Genomic DNA, 21,591 nt, shown 5'->3' with positions numbered 1-21,591 from the left:
CAAGGAAACAGAGTTGATTGCTGAATCCAACTCTGAGGAACACTGAGTATCTGGGTAGCATGGGTCCCATCCTAGGGGTAAATCAGTGCCTAGGGCTGAGAGCCAATGGTTAGGGTTGAGAGAGAGAAGGAAGAAGCTCAAAACTACATTTGGTGTGGGACTGGGCAGGGGCTGCCACAGGAATGTTAGAGTGGCAAAAATAACAATTCCTGAGGAGCTTTTAGCTGTTAAGAGGATTTGGCCTCCTCATGGGGGTCAGAATTATTGCTGGGGCTGAGAGAAGGGAAAGATTTACTTTGAGTGGGGGGCTGGGAAATCATGCCTCAGGTAAAAGAAAGGTCTGAATCTAGATGCCTTTTCTTATTGGATTTACATTGTGATTTACTACTGCCATTTTTTATTGCAATTTGTATGCATGATGCAATCTTGCTTGAGATTGCTTACTGAAAATCAGAATACTCCTGCTTCTAAACCAAAACTCAGCTTTAGCCATCCACTACTGCAGGGATGGTTGCATCCTGGTGATGCTGGGACCTTTCCATCTTCCTCATCTCTGCATTAGGCTCCCAGCTGCTCTGCTTGACACATGGAATATGAAGAAAACAACAGAAAATAATCTAAATACTTTAAAACATCCCCTTAGGACAGTGGCAGAACATTTATGTAATAATGTCTTAAGTCAGAACAAAAGATTAAAATAAATATTAGGGCTGGGAATGGGAGGCTCAAACCATGTTTTCCTCCTAGCACATATGGTGGCTGCTGTCACCAGCCATGTGCCTGGGGGAACACCGATCCCTCACACACTGAATCAGAGAGGCCTCAGCAGCAAGAGACAGAAGCATCAGTGCCCTGCAGGTGTAAGATAATTTAATCAGATTTCATAATGCTGTTTGGCAACATTTTACAGTGTGTATCTCTCTACTTAGCACCTGGGTGCTAGATCCTGCAAGCACATGCACACAAGAATAGTTTTGTGCTCATCAACATCAGCAGGTATGTCCTTGGGGGTCTGGCACCAGATGACCGTGGCAAACCCTCCGGTGTCTGTAAGTGCTCCAAGGGCTCTCTGCTGCTGTGCATGGGAGGCTGAAGGTCTGGGTGTTTCCTTGTAACTAAGACCATTTCACTGGCTGGCTCTCCAGTTCTCTTTGTGGCTCTTTGGTGGACTCTTTAACCAGCTTATTGCCCTTGGAATAGAAATGTGAGTGATGCCTGCACAGGAGCTGCATTTCTGTGGTGCACACTTTAGCTTTCAGTGCTGCCAAGTGGCTGTGTCTGACTGTTCCTGACAGTGGTGGGAAGCAACTTACTCAGCTAACAAAACCCAGCTGGGAAGCTCCTTCCTACCTGAGATGATCTTTGTGAAAGTTGGCTCTGGATTAGGATTTTCCCAGGTGTGTACATAACAGGAGAGCCAACGCTTGACTAGAGGGAACTACAAGAAAGAAGGGGACAGACTTGTTAGCAGGGCCTGCTGCAACATGGCAAATGGCAATGGGTTTACACCAAAAGAGGGAAATTTATACTAGATAAAAGGAAGACATTTTTCCACAGAAGGTGATGAAACACTGGCCTAGGTGGGCCAGAGAAGTGGTAGATTCCCCATCCCTGGAACCATTTCAGGTCAGGTTGTTTGGGGCTCGGAGCAGCCTGATCTAGTTGAAGATGTTCCTGCCCATAGCAGGTGGATGGACTAGATGACCTTTAAAGACCTCTTCCAATCCAACTCATCCTATGATTCTAGTGTTCCCTAGGACCAATGGCCCTTTGTGAGCTCTTTCAGAGTCCCACCTTATCTAAGCCTTGTGCTTCTCCTGGCTCCTTTGCATTGGATCAAGAGACTCTGCAATTGCACTGGGATAACACCTCTGGAAAACTAAGTCAGGGTAACGGAAGTGTGTTTCCAATCACTTCACCACAGTAGTTGTGGCACCATGGGTCAATTCATGCAAGGGAGCTGGCAGAAAGCATCAGTGGGCCAAGGGGGAAGAAGGGCACAGCTGTCCTTTCCAGAACATCCCGGTGAGATAAAGTAAGCCATCATGTTGGGAGGCTTACCAGTGAGGGTGGTGAGACACAGGCACAGGATGTGCAGGGACCAAGTGGGCTTCCTTAGACCTGCAGTAGGGATATAGCACAGCCTGGAGCCACCACTTTTCTCAAGGGTAGCCAGCACTATTTATCTGGGGCCAAGCACAGGTCAGGCCACACCTTGAGTACTGTGTCCAGTTCTGGGCTCCTCAATTCAAGAGAGATGTTGAGATACTGGAACGTGTCCAAGGAAGGGCGATGAAGCTGGTGAGGGGCCTGGAACACAAACCCTGTGAGGAGAGGCTGAGGGAGCTGGGGGTGTGCAGCCTGGAGAGGAGGAGGCTCTGGGCAGACCTCATTGCTGTCTACAACTACCTGAAGGGAGGTTGTAGTCAGGTGGGGTTGGCCTCTTCTTCCAGACAACCAGCAGTAGAATAAGGGGACACAGTCTCAAGTTGTGCCAGGGGAGGTCTAGGCTGGATGTTAGGAGGAAGTTGTTGGCAGAGAGAGTGATTGGCATTGGAATGGGCTGCCCAGGGAGGTGGTGGAGTCACCATCCCTGGAGGTGTGGAAGAAAAGCCTGGCTGAGGCACTTAGTGATTGATTCATAGAATCAATCAATGAGGTTGGAAGAGACCTCCAAGATCATCCAGTCCAACCTAGCACCCAGCCCTATCCAGTCAACCAGACCATGGCACTAAGTGCCTCATCCAGGCTTTTCTTGGACACCTCCAGGGATGGTGCCTCCACCACCTCCCTGGGCGTGTCAGACAATCCTCCCAGTTCTGTACCATCAGTAAACTCACTGGGAGTTCACTCTGGTCCTTCATCCAAGCCACTGATGAACATGTTGAACAAGATTTAACCCAGTACTGAGCCCCAGGGAACACCACCAGCCACAAGCCCCCAACTACAGACCGTACACAGTTGATCACAACCCTCTCTCTGTCATTCAGCCACTTCTCAATCCACCTCACTGTCCATTACCTAACCCACACTTCCTAAACTTAACTGTGAGTATGTCAGGGGAGAGAGCAACAAAAAACCTGCTGAAGTTATGGCAGACAATGTCCACTGAGAACCTCCTATTTCAACACAAATTAGCCACTTGCTTGTTTTGAAAAGAAAATTCCAGCATATTTTGTCACTGAATGCTTCACACTATCCCAAATTAAATATACCTACAGGAACAAAGTAGCTGTGATTTTGTTTCTGAGGAAGTCCTACTGGACTGAGTTCCTAAACCTGAAGTCAGTGTGAATTTTTTTGTGTTAAAGAGCCTTTAATTACTGTTACATTCCATAGGACTCCTCTGCAATCAGGAGGTTAATCACTTCCTGGGTAGTATCTGTTTCATATTATTAATAATTATTTAGCAATTAATTATGAGGCATTGCCTCTTAGGGATGTGTGTGAGCTGTAACAGTCACCAGTGAATACAGCCTCTGTCCCAAAGAATTTCCAGTCTCTTCCTTTTACAAGGTAGCTTCATTTACACAACATCTTGACCAAAATAAATGGGGAAAAAACCCAGCAACCTGTCACAGCCTGAGGGATTTGAGCTCTATGGGATAGGTATTTCTTCAGGCTGAGACCAAAAAATACCATCAGGGAAAATTGATGTCCATCCTCCATCCCTGCTGCAGTTCTGGACGTAAGCTCTGAGGGCTGAAAAGCTGTTAAAAATATATCTTGTTCTGAGGAGACATAACAGAAATAGCTTCTAACTCTTCAGCTCCTGCCAGTCTGTGCTGCAGTCACATGGGGAGCTTCTAAGCCAGGGCTCTTCTCCGCTACCGACTAATGTCTCTTCCTCTCCCACCTGGGTTAGGGCTAAGCTGACCACCAGATGAGTGGCAGATGCTCTCTACGGACATTTCTCCCTCCCCACGGAGAAGAGAAAGGGAATAAGGGAGAGACACTGATGGGTTGGGAAAGAAAACTAAACCAGGTTGAATGGAATCAATAACAATAAAATAGATACAAAGAGATCTAAAGCAATATCCAACCCAACCTCTGATGGCAATGCCATCACCATCACCAATAATGGTGGGGCCAGGCACTAGGGAAGTGCCAGGCTGGACTCAATGGCAGATGTGAACTGCATTCAGGATCTGGATTCAGCAACACATGGATTTGGATTCAGACAGAATGGACAGATCCCTTCTCAGAATTCAGCCACTGAAGAAGAGGCTTGACCCTGGTGATCCCTCAGGCTTATCCTGAAGATAACATCCATGGGATGGAAACCCTTGTTGGTCAGTTTAGTCACCTGTCCTGTCTGCACTGCTCTGCAGGTGCCACCTCTGATTTCCTGAACCCCAGCTTGGGGCACAAGATTTAGCAGTGCTCTTGGTCTGCACAGGAGCCTTTCTGCAGCCCAGCCCTTGGCAGTAACTCTAACCATCAGAGCCATCATGGCTAGAAGCAGTCACTGTCTGTGAAAACCTGCTGTGAACTTCAACAAGTTCCATCACTGAGCAGACACTGAGCTGAGAAGTCAAATAACTCAACAGAACCAGTTCTGCTCTAGCTCAGACCAGGACAAAAGTACAGAGGGTCAGTAGCATTCCCACTATCAGGCCACCACACCCTCATCTACAGAGAAGAGGCACCCCAGGGGCTCCTCTTCTCCTCTGAAACGGGTGAGGAGAGTTCACATGTATCAGAGCAAGACGGTATGCAGCAGACTGTCAGACTTGACACCAACTAGGGATTTCACTGTTTAAATTCTAACTTCAGCTTCAATCTGTGCAGCAACAGGCGGAGAATGAAGCAGCAGGCAGCTTTCTGTAGTACTTCCCAAGCCCAGGTACCCAGCTGTTACACCCACTTGCTGGTCTTCCCTGGTTTTTTTCTTCCCTGTGGCAGACAAGAGATGGGAAACAGCATCACAGCTTAAACACTTGTGTGTGAAAACAAATCTGCTCTTCTGCACAGTTAGGGAGTCACTAAATCAAAGTCACACCCTCATGAAGCTGATGTCCTTTTGGAGGGTTTGGTGATGCTGCTCCCTGGTTCCTCCTGTGAAGCACAGACTTCTCCTCAGCATCACGATGTATGCAAAGCAGCAAGAAGCCTCCTCTGCAAGCACGAGGCTGCTCTACTTTCTGCAGATGACTGCCCCTCAAACCTCTCCTTCACCAGCTAGTCTGATTCTATGTCTCCTATCACAACACAGCTGCTCAGAACTTGACATCTACACCAAGAACGTTGGCCAAGTGTTCCAGCTGTGTCGCAGCTTTGTGTTGTTGATTCAGGAGTCTCAGTGCAAATTATTTTCCCTTATATCCCTGGAAACCACACAAACATTTCACACAGCAGAAAGCAATGCATTTAGAACCACCTCTGCAAAGTGCCACAGCAATGTTTAACGAGACTCATCTTCCTCCAGACGCTCCTGTTTGCCAGAGCTCCTTTTGCTGAGAAGATTGGTGAGAGATGCATCACTGCTGGGCATGCTTGTGCTTAGGGAGGCTTCTGCTCTCCTGGTTGTGAATGTATGACAGAGGGCAAGTTGTTTCATGGTGACTTGATGCCTTTCATGATAAAATCAGCAAGGAGATTGGTGAGAAAGCAGAGAAGAATGGAAAGCCAGATATAGAAGAAATGGAGGTAGGAGTTGATTACTCATTGTCCCTCCCAGGGTATGATGCAGGGGACATTAAGCAGAGCTGGCAGGTTCAAACAAACACGAGGGAATAGTTTTCACCTAGGGAGCCTGTGGAACTTTTTGACAGGGATGCTGTGGCTGCTGATTTTTACATGTCTCAAAAAGGTTTGGATGTCTATTTTGAAAGAAAAAAAATCTGTTGAGGACTGTTAAGCCGAAAGGCAACACATCTGATGTGCTGTTTGTTGGAGCCCAGGGTTGCAGCCCTCTGTGCTTTCCTTCCTTGGCCCTTGTCAGGAATGGGACACCAGACTAGATGCACCTTTCCTTTAATCCTGCAAGGTGATAGCTTTGGTTCTTGGTGTGGATAATTCCAGTTAACATTAAGAAACCCATAATATAATTCTTAGCTCACCTAAGTCTGTGGTTCTTGCGATGAGCACAGAATCACAGAATCACTTTGAATGGAAGAGACCTTTAAGATCACCAAGTCCAGCATTGCCAGGCCAAATGATGATCCAAGGCACACTTCTTCTCACAAGCTATATCCACCAGGAAATAAAGGACAGTTGCTGGGGCTGTCTCTGATGCTGTTTGCTGAGCTCTTGGCAGATCACACTGCCAGCAATGTGATTATGTCCACCACCAGGGACTGATTTCCTCAGCTCTAAGAAGAGTTTGCTTTGCAATTCTGCTCTGTGAAAGGAGCTCGCCCAGAAACGTCTGCAGTGCAACTGGCCTGAACTTTTCCCAGCAATCCCTTTGGGACTGAAACACTTCCTAGCAACATGCCAGAGAGCTGCTTGGGCACAGCCATCAAAGGTATTTTGATAATGATGGCTTACACAGTTGATCAGTATTCTGCAAGAAGCACTGCTGCACAGTTTGGGTTTTTTTTTTTAACGTGGGCAGGCCAAAATGGGATGAAGGAAACCAAGATCTGTTCTGTTTTGCTCTTCTTTGGTAGCTCTACCACCACCACCACCAAAGGCTGAAGGCTTATTTCTCTAGACAGTCATAGAATCAGTCAGGGTTGGAAGGGACCACAAGGATCATCTAGTTCCAGCCCCTCTGCCATAGGCAGGGACACCCTACCCTAGAGCAGGCTGCCCAGAGCCCCATCCAGCCTGGCCTTAAACACCTCCAGGGACGGGGCCTCAACTACCTCCCTGGGGAACCCATTCCAGGCTCTCACCACTCTCATGCTGAACAACCTCCTCCTCATGTCCAGTCTGAACCTACCCATCTCCAGCTTCGCTCCATTCCCCCAGTCCTGTCACTATTTGATGTCCTAAAAGTCCCTCCCCAGCCTTTTTGTCAGCCCCCTTCAGATGCTGAAAGGCCACAATAAGGTCACCTCAGAGCCTCCTCTTCTCCACACTGAACTCTTTCAGTCTGTCCTCACAGGAGAGGTGCTCCAACCCTCCAATCATCCTCGTGACCCTTCTCTGGACACGCTCCAAGAGTACATACAGCACACTAATAATTAAGACTCTGTGTATCCAACCACCCACTTGGTTTAACAAGCCAAAGAGCATACTTTTGCCTACTTATATCTTGATTTCCTAAGGAAATTAAGTCCACTACTGAGTTCTCTGGTTTTGTCAGGACCAGTCCATCCACAATCACATTTGAAGCTGTTGCCCATTAGCCAGAGTGGGAAAGAGTTTTAAAAACCTCAAATTGTTGTGCATGTATCAGATAAAAGACACTGAGTATCATAGAATCCACCAGCTTGGAAGAGATCTCCAAGATCATCCAGTCTGACCTAGCATCCAGCCCTAGCCACTCAACTAGACCATGGCACCAAATGCCTCATCCAGTCTTGTCTTGAACACCTCCAAGGACAGTGACTCCACCACCTCCCTGGGCAGCCCATTCCAATGCCAATCACTCTCTGTGAAGAACTTCCTCCTAACATCCAGCCTAGACCTACCCTGGCACAACTTGAGACTGTGTCATGCCATGAATTGCCTCACCAAGAGGAAACCAACAGTGCCAACAAAGTCCTTACTGCACAGTAAAGCTCAAACTCTAGACTTAGGGAAAAGTACAGCTCATTGCTTCTGCTGCTAGTGGATATTTTGTCAGCTGCAATCCAAATGGAAAAGATGCCCTGAGCTTTGATTACTATTGCCTACTGATTGTATGATGAAATAAGAAGATAAAAGCCAGGCTGGGTCAGAGAATAGGCAAGGAGAGGGGTACTCATTTATGTAGAGAAGGCAGAAAATGATTTTGCTCTGGAAAGCACAGTAAGTGAAATACTGGAGGACATCTAACAAGAAAGAAATCTGTCAGAGGGGGAGAGACTGGAAAAAAAGGGTGAATGTAAACCTTAGCCTGCTGTCAGCTAGGGCTTTGTTGGCTGGACAAGAGAATTATCATCCAGATGTGAGAGAGGACAATGAAACCAAAACCTGGAACAATTCCTGGGCAGACACAACAGATGGATGAGAGGAGAAAAAGGTGCATGCAGGGCCAGCTACCCCAGAGAACAAAACTGACAATCAGAGTCGAACTAAGGGAGAAATATTTTGGAGGTGAGTCAGTTGGGTCCTTTAAAAAGGTGTTGTTGTCAGAGGGACAACAGAAGACTTGAGGAGCAGGTGGACCTATCTGCAAAGAATCCATGAGTCCTAAAGCTCTATCAAGCTTAGATAGAGTGTCATGGGGGAATCTCCTCAAATGAAAAAGCATCTCTCTGCTTTCCCGGTTCCCTGTGTTTCTGGACACAGGTTTATTACCTTTGACTGACAAATACTTTCCTCTAACCTCTTGTCAGATTTGTATTGGCAGTCCTTTACTGACTTCAGTGTTTAGTCCATATCTTCTATTTGCTTCATGATAAACTTGATTTCCATGGTCCCCTGTGATGAAATCAGACCCTTTGCACAGAAGGCAGTGTGTGACTACATTGGTGTAGCTGCATTTTTTAGTCCCAAGCCTTGACTGGTTGGCATAAAGCCATTTGTAAAAGGACAATAACAAGCATGATGAATTCTAATGCTCTGTGTGTCATGGTGCTTAGACAGCTCATAGATAACTACATCACCAATATTTTACAACACTGCAGTAACTCAACTTTCTTCAAAAAAAAAATCACCAAAACAACACTTTGTCATAATATTTGTGGACAGGTACCCAAAAAAAATCAATGGTTAAGGATCTACATCTATCACAGCTTGCAGGAAACCCACTGCTAATATCAGGTCAAGGGAAGCTGCTCTAATTGTCTGGATTCCCATGTCAGCTCATATTCATCTGACACCATTCACTGGCATTAAAATAGATTCTCAGACCCCTGCTTCATGCATCACAGCCAGCACAGGAAATAAATCATCTCTTTCAGAGGTAGTGCTCATGACAGTGAAGCTGGTGCCACAGAGAAGTTCTCTCATTAGATGTCTCTCTTGCAGCTACTGCATCTCAAGTCCCTGAGAGGTTGGGTAGACCCTGGTAACACACCCCAATATCACTGACACCTTAATATTCTTTCCTTCACTTCCAAGCCAGGAAGGTAGTGTGTCCTACAAAGTTTTGAGTCATTGAACTGTGCTGTGCCTTTGCTGATGGATATAAGTCAGCCTTGGGACAGGAAAATCACCAAGCTTCACAGAAAACCAGGGGTCAAACAAGAGCTTGTTATACAAACATTATGATAACTAAAGCTCAATAGCAAGTATATAATAGCAGACAATCATATAATTAGATGTCCCTCTTCACTGCAGGGAGGCTGGACTAGATCACAGAATCACAGATCTAACCAGGTTGGAAAAGACCTCTAAGATCATCGAGTCCACTCTATCACCTAACCCTTCTAATTAACAAAGCCATGGCACTAAGTGCCTCATCCAGCCTCCTCTTAAACATCTCCAGGGACGGTGGCTCCACCTCTTCTCCCAGGCAACCAGCAATAGAACAAGGGGACACAGTCTCAAGTTGTGCCGGGGAAAGTATAGTGAGGTGGATGTGAGGAGGAAGTTCTTCCCAGAGAGAGTGATTGGCATTGGAATGGGCTGCCCAGGGAGGTGGTGGAGTCACCATCCCTGGAGGTGTTCAAGCAAAGCCTGGCTGAGGCACTTAGAGCCATGGTCTGGTTGACTGGCTAGGGCTGGGTGCTAGGTTGGACTAGGGATGATCTTGGAGGTCTCTTCCAATCTGGTTGATTCTATGATCCAATATTCCTCCCCATTCCAATGCCAATCACTCTTTCTGTGGAGAATTTCTTCCTAACCTCCAGCCTAAACCTGCCCTGGTCCTCTTGTTCTGTCACTGGGTGCCTTTAAAAATGACCTTTGACAGTCCCTTGCTACACAAGCTGTTCTATGATTGTAAGTAATCGTCTCACAGGCACATAAACTTGCTGTTTGCTGACAATAACTTCTGTCAGTAAAATGCAGGCCATCATTCCAAATGGAATGGGATGGACCTTGGAAGAGAAGCAGATTTGTAGCTGGGGGCAGCAGCTTTACCCTGTTGTGAGGTTGCATTTACTAGTCTAGTTTCTACTGAAGGCGGTGAGGTAGATTGGCCTCAGACTTTTCACACTAAGGGGGACTGTACCATGGTAATGACAGGGTGAAGGTCAGAGGAGTGACCTCGAGCTAGAGCAGATATTCATCTACTCAAGTATCCCCAAGTGACCCAAACCAAATGCCTGGGAAGTACTGTAAAAATGAGTCAAGCATAGATTTATACTACTGCAAATATTTTCTAAGCCTTCAGTCAATTGCAGCTCAGGAACTTCTGAACCCGAGGCAAAGCCTTTGTGTGTAATAACTCTCCATGGATTTTTCTCCCAAGAACATGCTTCATGATCCTTTGAACCCACAGAAAACATCTGGCACCTGCATCCTTGCCTGCCAAGGAGTGCCAACAACCTGACAATGTGGTGTGAAAAACTACCTCCTCTGTGGGCTTTGAACCTGCCACATGCTAGTTCATGTGCATGGCCAATACTATGAAGGAAGGAATGAGGAGCTCTATGAAATGGTTGCAACCTGATCTAGGCAGATCTGCTTTGGCAGGCAGGTTGGACTAGACCCCAGAGGTCCCTTCCAACCACTGCTGTGCTGGGATTCTATGACCTCTCCCCTCCACACCATTCTAGCTCCAGCAAGCCTCCAGTCTACCTCCTTTCAGGTATTTGCTCCTGTTGAGGAACCTGTTTAATATCTCTGATCATCTTTGTCATTTGTCCCTGCTGTAGTGGACAATACTCACTCTCTGGAGCATGAATAGGTCCTCTGGGAAGGAAAACAGGAGAAGAAAATGAGCCAGGACACACTGATAAAGAGTTGATGCACAGACAGCTCACATCAAAGGCAAAGAGCAAAACAAAGACCACAGAAAACACAGCTTTGACCCAGTGACATGGACATGGTGGAAAAATCCACATCTGAATCGGCAAGAATGAGCAAGAGAGTGGTGGAGGAGGATTTAAAAGTGCATTAGGCCTCTTAACCATGCACCACAAGTGCTCTATTTAACAACTGCTGTCATACTCAGCTCAAGCAATCCTTCAAGGTAGCCAGGACACACTTCTGAAGCAGCACATCAGAGCTTGGAGAGATGCCTCCTTTTAATGAATTACCAACAAACAGCTAATGACAGGGCAGTGACAATGGATGGCAGTGCCCACTTCATGGGGAAGCATCCCATAGTATGGAGACAATGGATCTGACCTGGCCCCTCACATCATTCCTCTTGCAGAGAGAGAGCTTACATTGCAGAAGGTGTTGCTGGAAGACAACACTCATTTCAACAGTCATGTAAAGAAATATCTCATTTGCCTGTTAAAAAGCAGCAAGGCTCTAACCTCAGGTGGCTTCACTTCAGTGATTTGAAAGCTAATTTCAACTCACAAAGATTTCTATCTTCCCTCCCAGAAAATCCAGACACTTATCTCTCCAGGCTGCCTTTGCTTTAATAAATAACTCTGTACAGAAAACACTTACATCTTAGCACATACTCTGGGTAAAGACTGGTTTAGCAGTGCAATGAGATGATGATGTACTAGCAGCACCAAAACCTGCTGCCCTCCAAATACAGTTCACCTGCATGATTTCTTACCAATAAATACACCATTAAGCAAGAGCAACTTTTACTTGGACATAGAAAAGGGAGAAAGAATTGAGGGACAGAGTCCAGAGTGGGTCAATGAAGCTGGGGAAGGGTCTAGAGCACAAGAGGAGCAGATGAGGGAAATGGGATTGTTTAGTCTGGAGAAAAGAAGGCTGATAGGAGACCTTTTCTCTCTACAGCTCCCTGAGAGGAGGTTGAAGCAAGGTGGGTGTCAGTCCCTTCTCCCAAGGAACAAGTGGTAGGATAAGAGAAAAAGGCCTGAAATTGCATCAGGGGAAGTTTAGTTTGGACATGGGAAAAAAATTTCTTCCCCAGAAGGGTTGTCAAGCCCTGGAACAGGCTCCCCAGGGCAGTGGTGGACTTGCCATCCCCGGAGGGATTTAAAAGGCTTGTAGGTGTAGTACTGGGGGACATGGTTTAGTAGTGACCTGGCAGTGCTGGGTTAACGCTGGACTTGATGATCTTAAAGGTCTCTTTCACCCAAAATGATTCTATGACTAAAATTCCAGAACTTTCTCATTTGATCAGCTGCCCACAAACAAATGTGTGAAGTGCTAACAGTATCTCAAGGCATTACAGTCTCCACCATGCTTTAACTCTCCTTGTGCAGCAGCTCACTGTTCCTACAGCTCACGTGTTGGAGAATCACAAGATTATTTCTTGCCTGCTTTCAAACCAAGTCTTCCAGGCTCTTTAAATCACCACCAGTCACATCTCACCTGTCTTTGTGCTGGTGTACTAAGAGTGCTTACCCAGTCAGCTAATGCAGTGTAGCTGCTGGGCACAGCATGGTCTAGCTGGCTACAGGCAGCTGCTGTGGTGGGGGACTGTAGCCAGGATACCTGCATGTCTGCAATGCCATAGCCTGGCAGTCTCTGCTTTCCCAGTTGGTTTGCCAGTAATTATGGGTGCCTTACTTGATGTTCCTCTAGCTGCAGAGCACCGAAGCATCCCACTCATTCTCCCTTTTGCACCTGAGTGTTGGGAGCATCAGGCTCTTTTGGCAGACCCCAAACCAGAGGACAAACTAGCAGCAAAGAGCTGTGAGCAGCTTTGGAAGCAATGCTATCAGTTCTGCTTTTTCTCTTCTCTCCTTTTTTGCTGCTGAGTGTTAATTATGCTTCTGTCACCATGAATTTTCCTAGGCAGGAAAACTCCTCCATGGCTTCTTGTCATGCGGCAGTAAGTGCCTTAAACAGCTCAAAGTGTAAAGAGCTGAGATGAACCTCTGATCCACCAGACTGAGTTAGAGAGTTATGTGGCATCAATCCTGAACTCACTGCAGCCTAACTTTGAAGGATAGCACCACAGGGCTTTGTGTCCCTGAGTTATGTGGTGCTCCTTGATCATGAGTCAGAGGATCATAAAGGAAGCTGCTCCTAAATACCAAGATCATCACTTGTAGCCTCTCTCACTTAGCAGCCTATGCTCCAGGTATCAAGAGCTTCCATTACTCACCTGGGCAGCCTCCTGCCAGCACATGTGAATCACCTCAGCCTGGCTGCTGAGCCCTAAATTAAGCTCATGCTCCTTAAGCAAAGCCTGATATCCCTCCTCTAAACGTTTGCTTAGCAATGCAGAAGCCTCCTGGCCCCTCAGTGCTTCTACCCCTGACATCCAGACACACATTTGGATCTGCACATCCAGACACATGCTCCACCTGGCAGCAAAAGTGCAAGAAGGCTAAGGATGAGACAAGGGAAGAACAAAGCCAAGAGGTGAAAATGTTGAATCTCACAAGGTTCCACAAGGCCAAGCACAAGGTCCTGTACCTGAGCTAGGTATCAATACAGGCTGGAGGTTGAAGGGTTGGAGAGCAGGAGAAGGACTTGGAGGTACTGGTGGATGAGAAGCTGGATGTGAGCTGGCAGTGTGTGCTCACAGTCCAGGCCAATCACATCCTGGGCTGCATCCTTGGTGTTGTGGGCAGCAGGCCAAGGGAGGGCATTCTGCCCCTCTGCTCTCTTCTGTGGGCGCTGAGATTCCACCTGCAGTGCTGCGTCCAGCTCTGGAGTCGTCAGGATAGGAGGGACCATGTTGGGGTGGGCCCAGAGAAACAGCAATGACCTGAGGGCTGGAACCCCTCTGCTGTGAGGAGAGGCTGAGAGTTGAGGTTGTTCAACCTGGAAATAAGAAAGCTTCAGGGAGACACTACTGTGACCTTTCAGGACTTAAAGGAGCTGATCAGAAAGATGGGGACAGAGTTTTTGGCAGAGTCTGTTGTGACAGGACAAGGGTTGATGGTTTTAGACTAATGAGATTCAGACTAGACAGAAGGAAGGTACTTTTCACACTGAGGGTGCTGAGACACTATCACAGTATCACAGTATCATCAAGGTTGGAAGAGACCTCACAGATCCTCAAGTCCAACCCTTTACCACAGAGCTCAAGGCCAGACCATGGCACCAAGTGCCACGTCCAATCCTGCCTTGAACAGCTCCAGGGACGGCGACTCCACCACCTCCCCGGGCAGCCCATTCCAGTGTCCAATGACTCTCTCAGTGAAGAACTTTCTCCTCACCTCCAGCCTAAATTTCCCCTGGTGCAGCCTGAGGCTGTGTCCTCTTGTTCTGGTGCTGGCCACCTGAGAGAAGAGAGCAACCTCCTCCTGGCCACAACCACCCTTCAGGTAGTTGTAGACAGCAATAAGGTCACCCCTGAGCCTCCTCTTCTCCAGGCTAACCAATCCCAGCTCCCTCAGCCTCTCCTCGTAGGGCATGTGCAGGTTGCCCAGATAGGTGGTATTCTAGGGCTCTGATCAACATGCTCTAGTTGCAGATGCCCCTGCTCAGTGCAGGGGGTTGGTCTAGATGACTTTTAGAAGTCCCTACCAACCCACACCACTCTATGATTCCTTCCTTCCCTGACTGCCACAGCAACCTTACATATTACAGCTTTCCAACACACTTGGCAGAAAGGTACAGTGTTGTCTGGTATCTGGCTGTCTCTCCTGGGGCCAAACCAAATCCTGTGCCGTGGCTAACCCTGCATTCAAAGTTCAGCACTTCCCTGCTTCTGTAAGAAGGGGAAAGTGAATTTTCAAAGGCAGAACAGCAGTCTGAGCATTTTACCTCCTCTCACAGGATTCCATATGACATACTTCCAGGTTTGCTGAAAGCAGAGCATGGAATGGCTTCTACTCTCATTTGGGAGCTGGGGAGACACCGGCATCACCAGCACACCTCTGTCTTCACCACGCACACACTGGCACTGCCTGCATATTGATCTGGGAAGTATGTGTAGCAGAACAGATGAAAGCTGCTGGTGTAAATCTGCCTGCAGCCTTGTGAAGATCAATCCCTCCCTCCCTCCTCCTCTCTCTGACAGCCAGCACTGATATTAAGAGTGTGGGACTAAGGATTTCCCACTTTCAGACATTGACGTGGTTTAACTGCACTTCAGGGTAAATCGGTGTGGAGCACTGCAGGCAGAGAAAAGAGCTCCTCTGGAAACTGATTCTCAGGGATTCCTTTTAGCGTTGATTGCTTCCAGATATTTGTGCCCTTAACTGGGCACTCCCTGTGCCCCTGCAGCCATAGAAAGAATAACCAGCCAGAGCACGGGTGTCAAATCCCCTGGTTAATGGAGAAGCTTCTCTGTTGGCTCATTTAGTGCAAACAGTGCAGGGCTGATTTGCAGCAACACAGATTTTGGGTGAGAAATGCCACTAATGCAACCTACAGCCTGCTGCTCCAACGTTCCTCCACTAAGGCTTCCTCAGCTTCAAGGGAAGCCACTGGTCAGTCTTCCTGGTGTCATTCATTATTTATGGAGCAATGCAAACATGGCTAATGCAGGAATTTTTTTCCCCCTCAGCATCTTAAAGGCTGTCAGAAGAAAAGCAGCCAGAACCTTTGCTGATTTCCATCCCTCCTCCTACACTAGGCAGGAGCAGACACAGCCCTTCACTCACCGAGGCTCATCTACTGCTTTTGCATGTGCTGCTTGGAGGCTGCTTTCCCAAGCTTGGTCACTTGGTCACTAGGGTCTCAGTCCAACAGGGTAAAATGTCCATAAACACCAATCTGGGCTCTTTCTAGATGCTTGTGTTATAGATAGTTGACATTTATCTTAGACTGACCCCAAGGTTTGGTGCTGCTTCCTCCCTGAGGCAGCAAGGATGGCTTTTGACACAGGTTGACTTATGGGTTAATCCTTGTGTAGATGGAGCAATTTCTATTGCAGCTGGTAGCAGCTGGATAAAGCAAACCCAGAGTCAGGCAAGGCTTACCTCAGCTGGCTGAGGCCTCTAGGGACATAGGTTGGCTTTTCCACACACCTGCTAACAACACCTTCCATCCCAGGGAAGACAAAGCTTATGTGGCAACCCGATTACTGTGCAGAAGCCCAGAGCTGTGGGGGTTGGAAAGGCCATCTGAGCATCATCTCATCCAACAACCCTGCTAAAGCAGGGTCACCCACAGCAGGTTCCCAGGATTACAACGTCCAAGTGAATTTGAAATCTCTCCAGAGAAGGGGACTTCACAAGCTCTCTGAGCAGCCTGCTCCAGTGCTCCACCACTCCCAAAACAAAGGAGTTCTTCTTCATGTTCAGATGGAGCTCCCTGTGTCCACTTTGTGCCTGTTGCTCTTTGTTCTGTAACTGGGCACTGCTGGAAAGAGTCTGGCCCCATCATCCTGCCCCTTACCCTTCAGATATCAATCAGCATTAAGAAGATCCCCTTTTAATCTACTCTTTTCCAGGCTGAACAGCCTTTCCTCAGTCTCTCAGCCTTTCCTCATGAAAGACATGTTCCAGTCCCCTCATCTTGTTTAAGATGTCCAGCCTCACTGCAGGGAGGTTGCACTGGGTGACCTCTGTCTCATGTGATAATGGCTCCAAATGCTGAAGCCAGGTTTCTCTGAAGCCTAATCATGCTCCTTACTGACAACCTCCTGCCACAAGATGCCTATGACTGGAGAGCTCCTGACATAGAGGAGAGCTGCAGGGGATTTTCAACCATCCCTGCGTGCTGGGGCAAGATTAATACATCTGACCTGTCTCTGGCAGACCTTCATACACTATGTTTGAGGTACATTATTACATTTCCCTTGCCCATGGCTATTTCTTGCCTTCTTTGTACTAAACAAACAGTTACCAGAACCTTTTCTTCTCTGTCACATTCCTGAAACTCTTAAAATACATGACCTGCTCTTCTTCTCCATACCTACCAGGCTTGCTCTTCTCCACCCCATTGCTTCTGAGTGAGTTGTTGTCTGAGCTATTTATTGGATGCCTCTAGCCTGGGAGCCAAGGAAAGGTAAGCTCACATCCATATTGGTCCTTTGGGGCATCTCTCATCACAGTGAAAGTGGATCCCTTGTCTTCCCTGCCAGCTTCTCTCAGCCATTCATCAGGAGATGGGAGGCCAGACTGTGATACTCTGTTGTTTATTGCTCACAGGATTCACATTCTCACAGTGCTGAGTTTTGGGTTGTGATTTCAGGCTGTTTTTTTCATGAGAAAAAAAGGAAATGCAGGATAGTAAATGGAATGGAGGACACCTAGCTCTGGTCTTGAGCCACATCAAGGCATATGATTTCTGCCCAAGAACTGTACACACACAAAACATGTTTAGGTATGCATATGTATATGCACCTACATGTACCCACACATAAGAAATTATGTCCTTCATGGCATGTCCTACTGAGTGGTGACACAGAAATCCTGCTCCTACCACCAGTTTTGAATTGCTGTTCATGCAGTTTGCTTTCTGACCAGGCAGATGTACAGCTCTAAGATGCCAGTTTAAAACCACAGAATCACAAAAGCATTTTGGTTGAAAGAGACATTCAAGTCCAACCATTGCCAGATCACCACTAAACTATATCCCTCAGCAATACACATAAAGAGTTTTTCAACCTCTCCAGGCATGGGGAATCCCATCACTGCCCTGGGCAGCATGGCCCAGGTCATGACAGCCCTTTTGTGGAAGAAATCTTTCCTAATGTCCAACCTATATCTCCCCTGGTGCAACTTGAGGCTGTTGCCTCTTGTTACTTGGGAAAAGAGACTGGCTTCAACCTCCTTTCAGGGAGCTGGAGAGAGAGAGGTCTTCCCTCCGACTCCTCCTCTCCAGGCAGGAGCAGTGTCTGGCCTGAAGCAATAGTTCATGCAGAGGAGTGCTCTGCCTCTGACAATGGCAGGAGAATCTAATGACAGGTGGTCAGCATGGCTGAAGCCTGTGACCTGTTATCACCATCCATCCCAGCATCTGCAGTCACTGGCCCAGAGGGGTTGGAGGGCTGCTCTGTTTAGGAGCTATTCAGAGATACTGTCCAGCAGGTGTGTGTGCCACAGGGAGAGTTGGACTCAGGACATGTGGCCACAGACTTGAGACATTCAACCAACGTCTTCTTCCTCATTAAGGTCTACACTTTATTTTCTCACAGGCACTGTGCCAGGAGAGATGTGGGCAGAAAAAACCCTTGGCTGTGCTGAGGACAAGTGGAAATCTCAAAGAGGGTCATGGGTTTAAGAAACCAAATAAGAAGTAATTAAAAGTAAGTGGCCAGAGGTTGAACATTCCCTTGCCCCAGCTGGAAATATAGTGGTGGGTTTACTATGCCAATATTGATGTTTTAATTACTGCTTCTAGAACCTTTGTGGGTGAAAGCCTAACCCAGACAAAAATACTATGAATAGCAATTCATCTAGCAGCATTTTGCTTTTTTCACATTATCATACATTAATGTTACATAAGATTATTAATCATTACAGTATTTTGTCCCTTAATCTGGGGAGGGTCAGTTTCACCTCTTCTCATAATGAAAAGAGCAGTGCTAATTATCAAAGGCTTTCCCTATATTATCATTTCATTGTGGAAATTAACCATATAGCCACAAGCTGGGACAGTCACCACAAAAAAAAACTGTAAGAGAAAAAGAAACACAATGCACTCCAGTAAATGGAAAGCAGCCCCCTCTTTTCCCCTCCTCTCAAATGGTACAAAATACATAGGGGACCCTGTTGTCATAGCAACTGGCGTTACAGCTTGCTTTGGATAATTAATGGAGGGCTTTGCTATTACAGTAGGTTTGAAATTTCCCATTCCCCTGTGCTGCACTGCAGAATGCAGCAGCATTTCCCCATTCATAAATATTTCATTACCACAGCCTGCTGTGTTTCATCGCCACTGGTAGCACTAAGCCTCACCCACCCATCCCTGGATTCACGTAGCCCTGTTAGCAGAGCGACTCTGGATTCCTCCTTCCACTCTTGCAGCCTTCATTTGTCTTGTGTGGTTGCTCTCCTGCTGCAAAACTCTCATCGTAGGCTAAGTGCACAGAGCTTCAGTTTTCCTTACACTGACAAATCCACATGAATGGTAAAAGCTCTGCCTCAGTAAATAGCACACAGGCATGTCCACGCAAACTGCTCCTACCACACACATAATTGGTACAAATCCCTAAAGGAGATACTTACATCAGTGATGGAGAGGACAACTGCAGTGTGTTACTGCAGAGGGAAACTCCGAATCTGATTCAGCAAAATCAGGTACCTTTAGACACATTTCTTCCCTCTGACTGCAGCTGAAAGAAAGAAGCATCCAAAGCACTGGCTGGGGCACAGTATGGTTTGTACATAACACAGAATCACAGACAGCTTTGAGTTGGAAGGGATCTTTACAGATCCTCTAGTACAACCTCCCTGCAGTTGGTAGGGACATCTGCAACTAGGGCAGGTTACTCAGAGCCCCAAATAACCTGACCTGGAATGATTCCAGGGATGGGACATGTACCACCTGTCTGGGCAACCAGCATCTCACCATCCTCAGTGTGAAAAATGCCTCCTGTCTAGACTTGATCTCCTTTGAAACCATCGCCCTTTGTCCTGTCACAACACAGACTGATAAAAACTCTGTCCCCTTCTGCCTGATCAGCCCTGTTAAGTACTGAAAGGCCACAAGAAAATCTCTCCAATACCTTCTCCTCTGCAGGCTGAACAACCCCAACTCTTCCAGCCTGTCCACACAGCAGAGGGATTTCTGTTGTCTAATTGTTTCTGCGTCCTCCTCTGGCTTCCCTCCAACAGGTCTCTCCTGTGCTGAGGACTCCAGAGCTGGACCCAGCACCACAAGTAGGGTCTGATCAAAGCAGAGCAGAGGAGTAGAATCCCCTCCAACATACAAAGCCAGTGAGGCTGCCATGTGTAACCCATTAAACAGAGCCTTGCACAGAATCTGCTCTGCTTTGCAATAGGTGTAACAGATGTGATACAGTTTTCCTCTTGGAGGGCAAATGGTGTGGATGAGTGTTAGTGGAGACCACTGCAGGCATCTCTCGACAGCACAGTATGAACCTGCATGGGAAACATGCTTCAGAGATTGAGCCTGTGGCAGAAATGGCTTGGTGAAAGACTGCACAGCCTATGCAATACATAGCAGTCATTTGCTTATGTCCCCACATCTGTGATACCTACCAGGTTGTCATTTATGAAGGGAAGGGGAAGGAGGAGGAGAAGGGAAAGAAAAACCTTGGAGTTAGAACATGAATTGTGGGAAACCCCCCAAACTGCAAACTACTTTGCAGAATCCCAGCCTGCTGGGGATTGGAAAGGATCTCTGGAGATCATCTAATGCAAACCCACCCCTAAAGCAAGGTCACCCAGAGCAACTTGCTCAGCATTGTGTCCAGGTGGGTCTGAAATCTCCCAAGAGGATGAGAGTGAAACATAAAGCAGAGCTAGTGCCAGGTTCCCTGATGACCCCAAATGCAGAGGGACACAGCCTATTCATATGTGAAGAAGTGAGCCCCAGCTTCCCACACCACCACCCATTGCATTGTTGATGTACAAATAGGAACGTCAATCCTTCCAAGAGCAGTCAGCAAATAGTTCAACTCCACTCTTCACAGGGATGTTTTTCCTTTGTTTTGTTCAGCTTTACAAAAGGCAAAAAGCAGGAGGATGAGTTTTATGCAACATATCCCCATGTTCTGAGACTTACTTGATAGGGGCATGTGAAAAGAAATTACTCTTGACAATAAAGGCAGTGATGTCTTTTCCCTACTATTTTGGGCAGAAAGATCTGCTTGAGTATGTGGATGTAAGCCAGAAAGCAGGAGAGTGAGTGCCTGTGAGGGCTCACACACAATTGCCATTTTATCTTAAGTGTCCCTATGCTTTCCCTACTTTTTAAAGAGATTCTTTAGGCTGCTCTCTTCTTCCTCCCACCTCAGAATCCTAGAATCCTTTTGGTTGGAAGAGATCTTTAAGTTCATTAACTCCAATTGTTAATTCAGCGCTAAACCATGTGTCTCAGCACCACATCTACATGACTTTTAAACCCCTCTGGGGACAGTGACTCCACTACAGCCCTGGGAAGCCTGTTCCAGAGCCTGACAACTCTTTTGTGAAAGAAATTTGAACTCGTATCCAACATAAATCTCCCCTGACACAACTTAGAATCATAGAATCAAGCAGGTTGGAAGAGACCTCCAAGATCATCCAGTCCAACCTAGCACCCAGCCCTATCCAATCAATATAGAATCATAGAATCAACCAGGTTGGAAGAGACCTCCAAGATCATCCAGTCCAACCTAGCACCCAGCCCTATCCAATCAACATAGAATCACAGAATCAACCAGGTTGGAAGAGACCTCCAAGATCATCCAGTCCAAACTAGCACCCAGCCCTATCCAATCAATATAGAATCATAGAATCAACCAGGTTGGAAGAGACCTCCAAGATCATCCAGTCCAACCTGAGGTCATTTCCTCAGAAGCTCACTGTCACTTCCACCAGCAAATGAGGCCCATCAAGGATTTTCCATAATTTCCTTTATAAAGCCTGGACAGTGACAGCATTCCTTCCTGGTCTCTCTTCTAGGCTGTGAGGGTGACTGGTGCCCCTGGGG

At 47.1% G+C, this 21,591-nt stretch overlaps 1 long non-coding RNA gene across 4 annotated transcripts in view; it reads right to left on the bottom strand.

Annotated features, from left to right (window-relative positions):
- LOC135184923 (uncharacterized) overlaps window positions 1–21,591 on the bottom strand; it is a 35,812-nt gene that overhangs the window by 6,650 nt on the left and 7,571 nt on the right. For 2 of the 4 annotated variants that reach the window (XR_010306265.1, XR_010306267.1), the window contains exons 2-3: window positions 19,661–20,036; window positions 19,161–19,267 (exon numbers count right to left, since the gene is read on the bottom strand). This is a non-coding gene — a long non-coding RNA (uncharacterized LOC135184923). Of the gene's footprint in view, window positions 1–16,773; window positions 17,183–18,343; window positions 19,043–19,160; window positions 19,268–19,660; window positions 20,037–21,591 lie in introns of those variants that run through there. The other 2 variants (XR_010306266.1, XR_010306268.1) reach the window with 2 other exon arrangements.

Source organism: Pogoniulus pusillus, chromosome 21 (assembly GCF_015220805.1).
Source record: "Pogoniulus pusillus isolate bPogPus1 chromosome 21, bPogPus1.pri, whole genome shotgun sequence".
Classification (NCBI taxonomy): Eukaryota; Metazoa; Chordata; class Aves; order Piciformes; family Lybiidae; genus Pogoniulus; species Pogoniulus pusillus.
The sequence above is the reverse complement of the archived record's forward strand: the minus strand, read 5'-3'. Positions and strand labels throughout refer to the sequence as shown.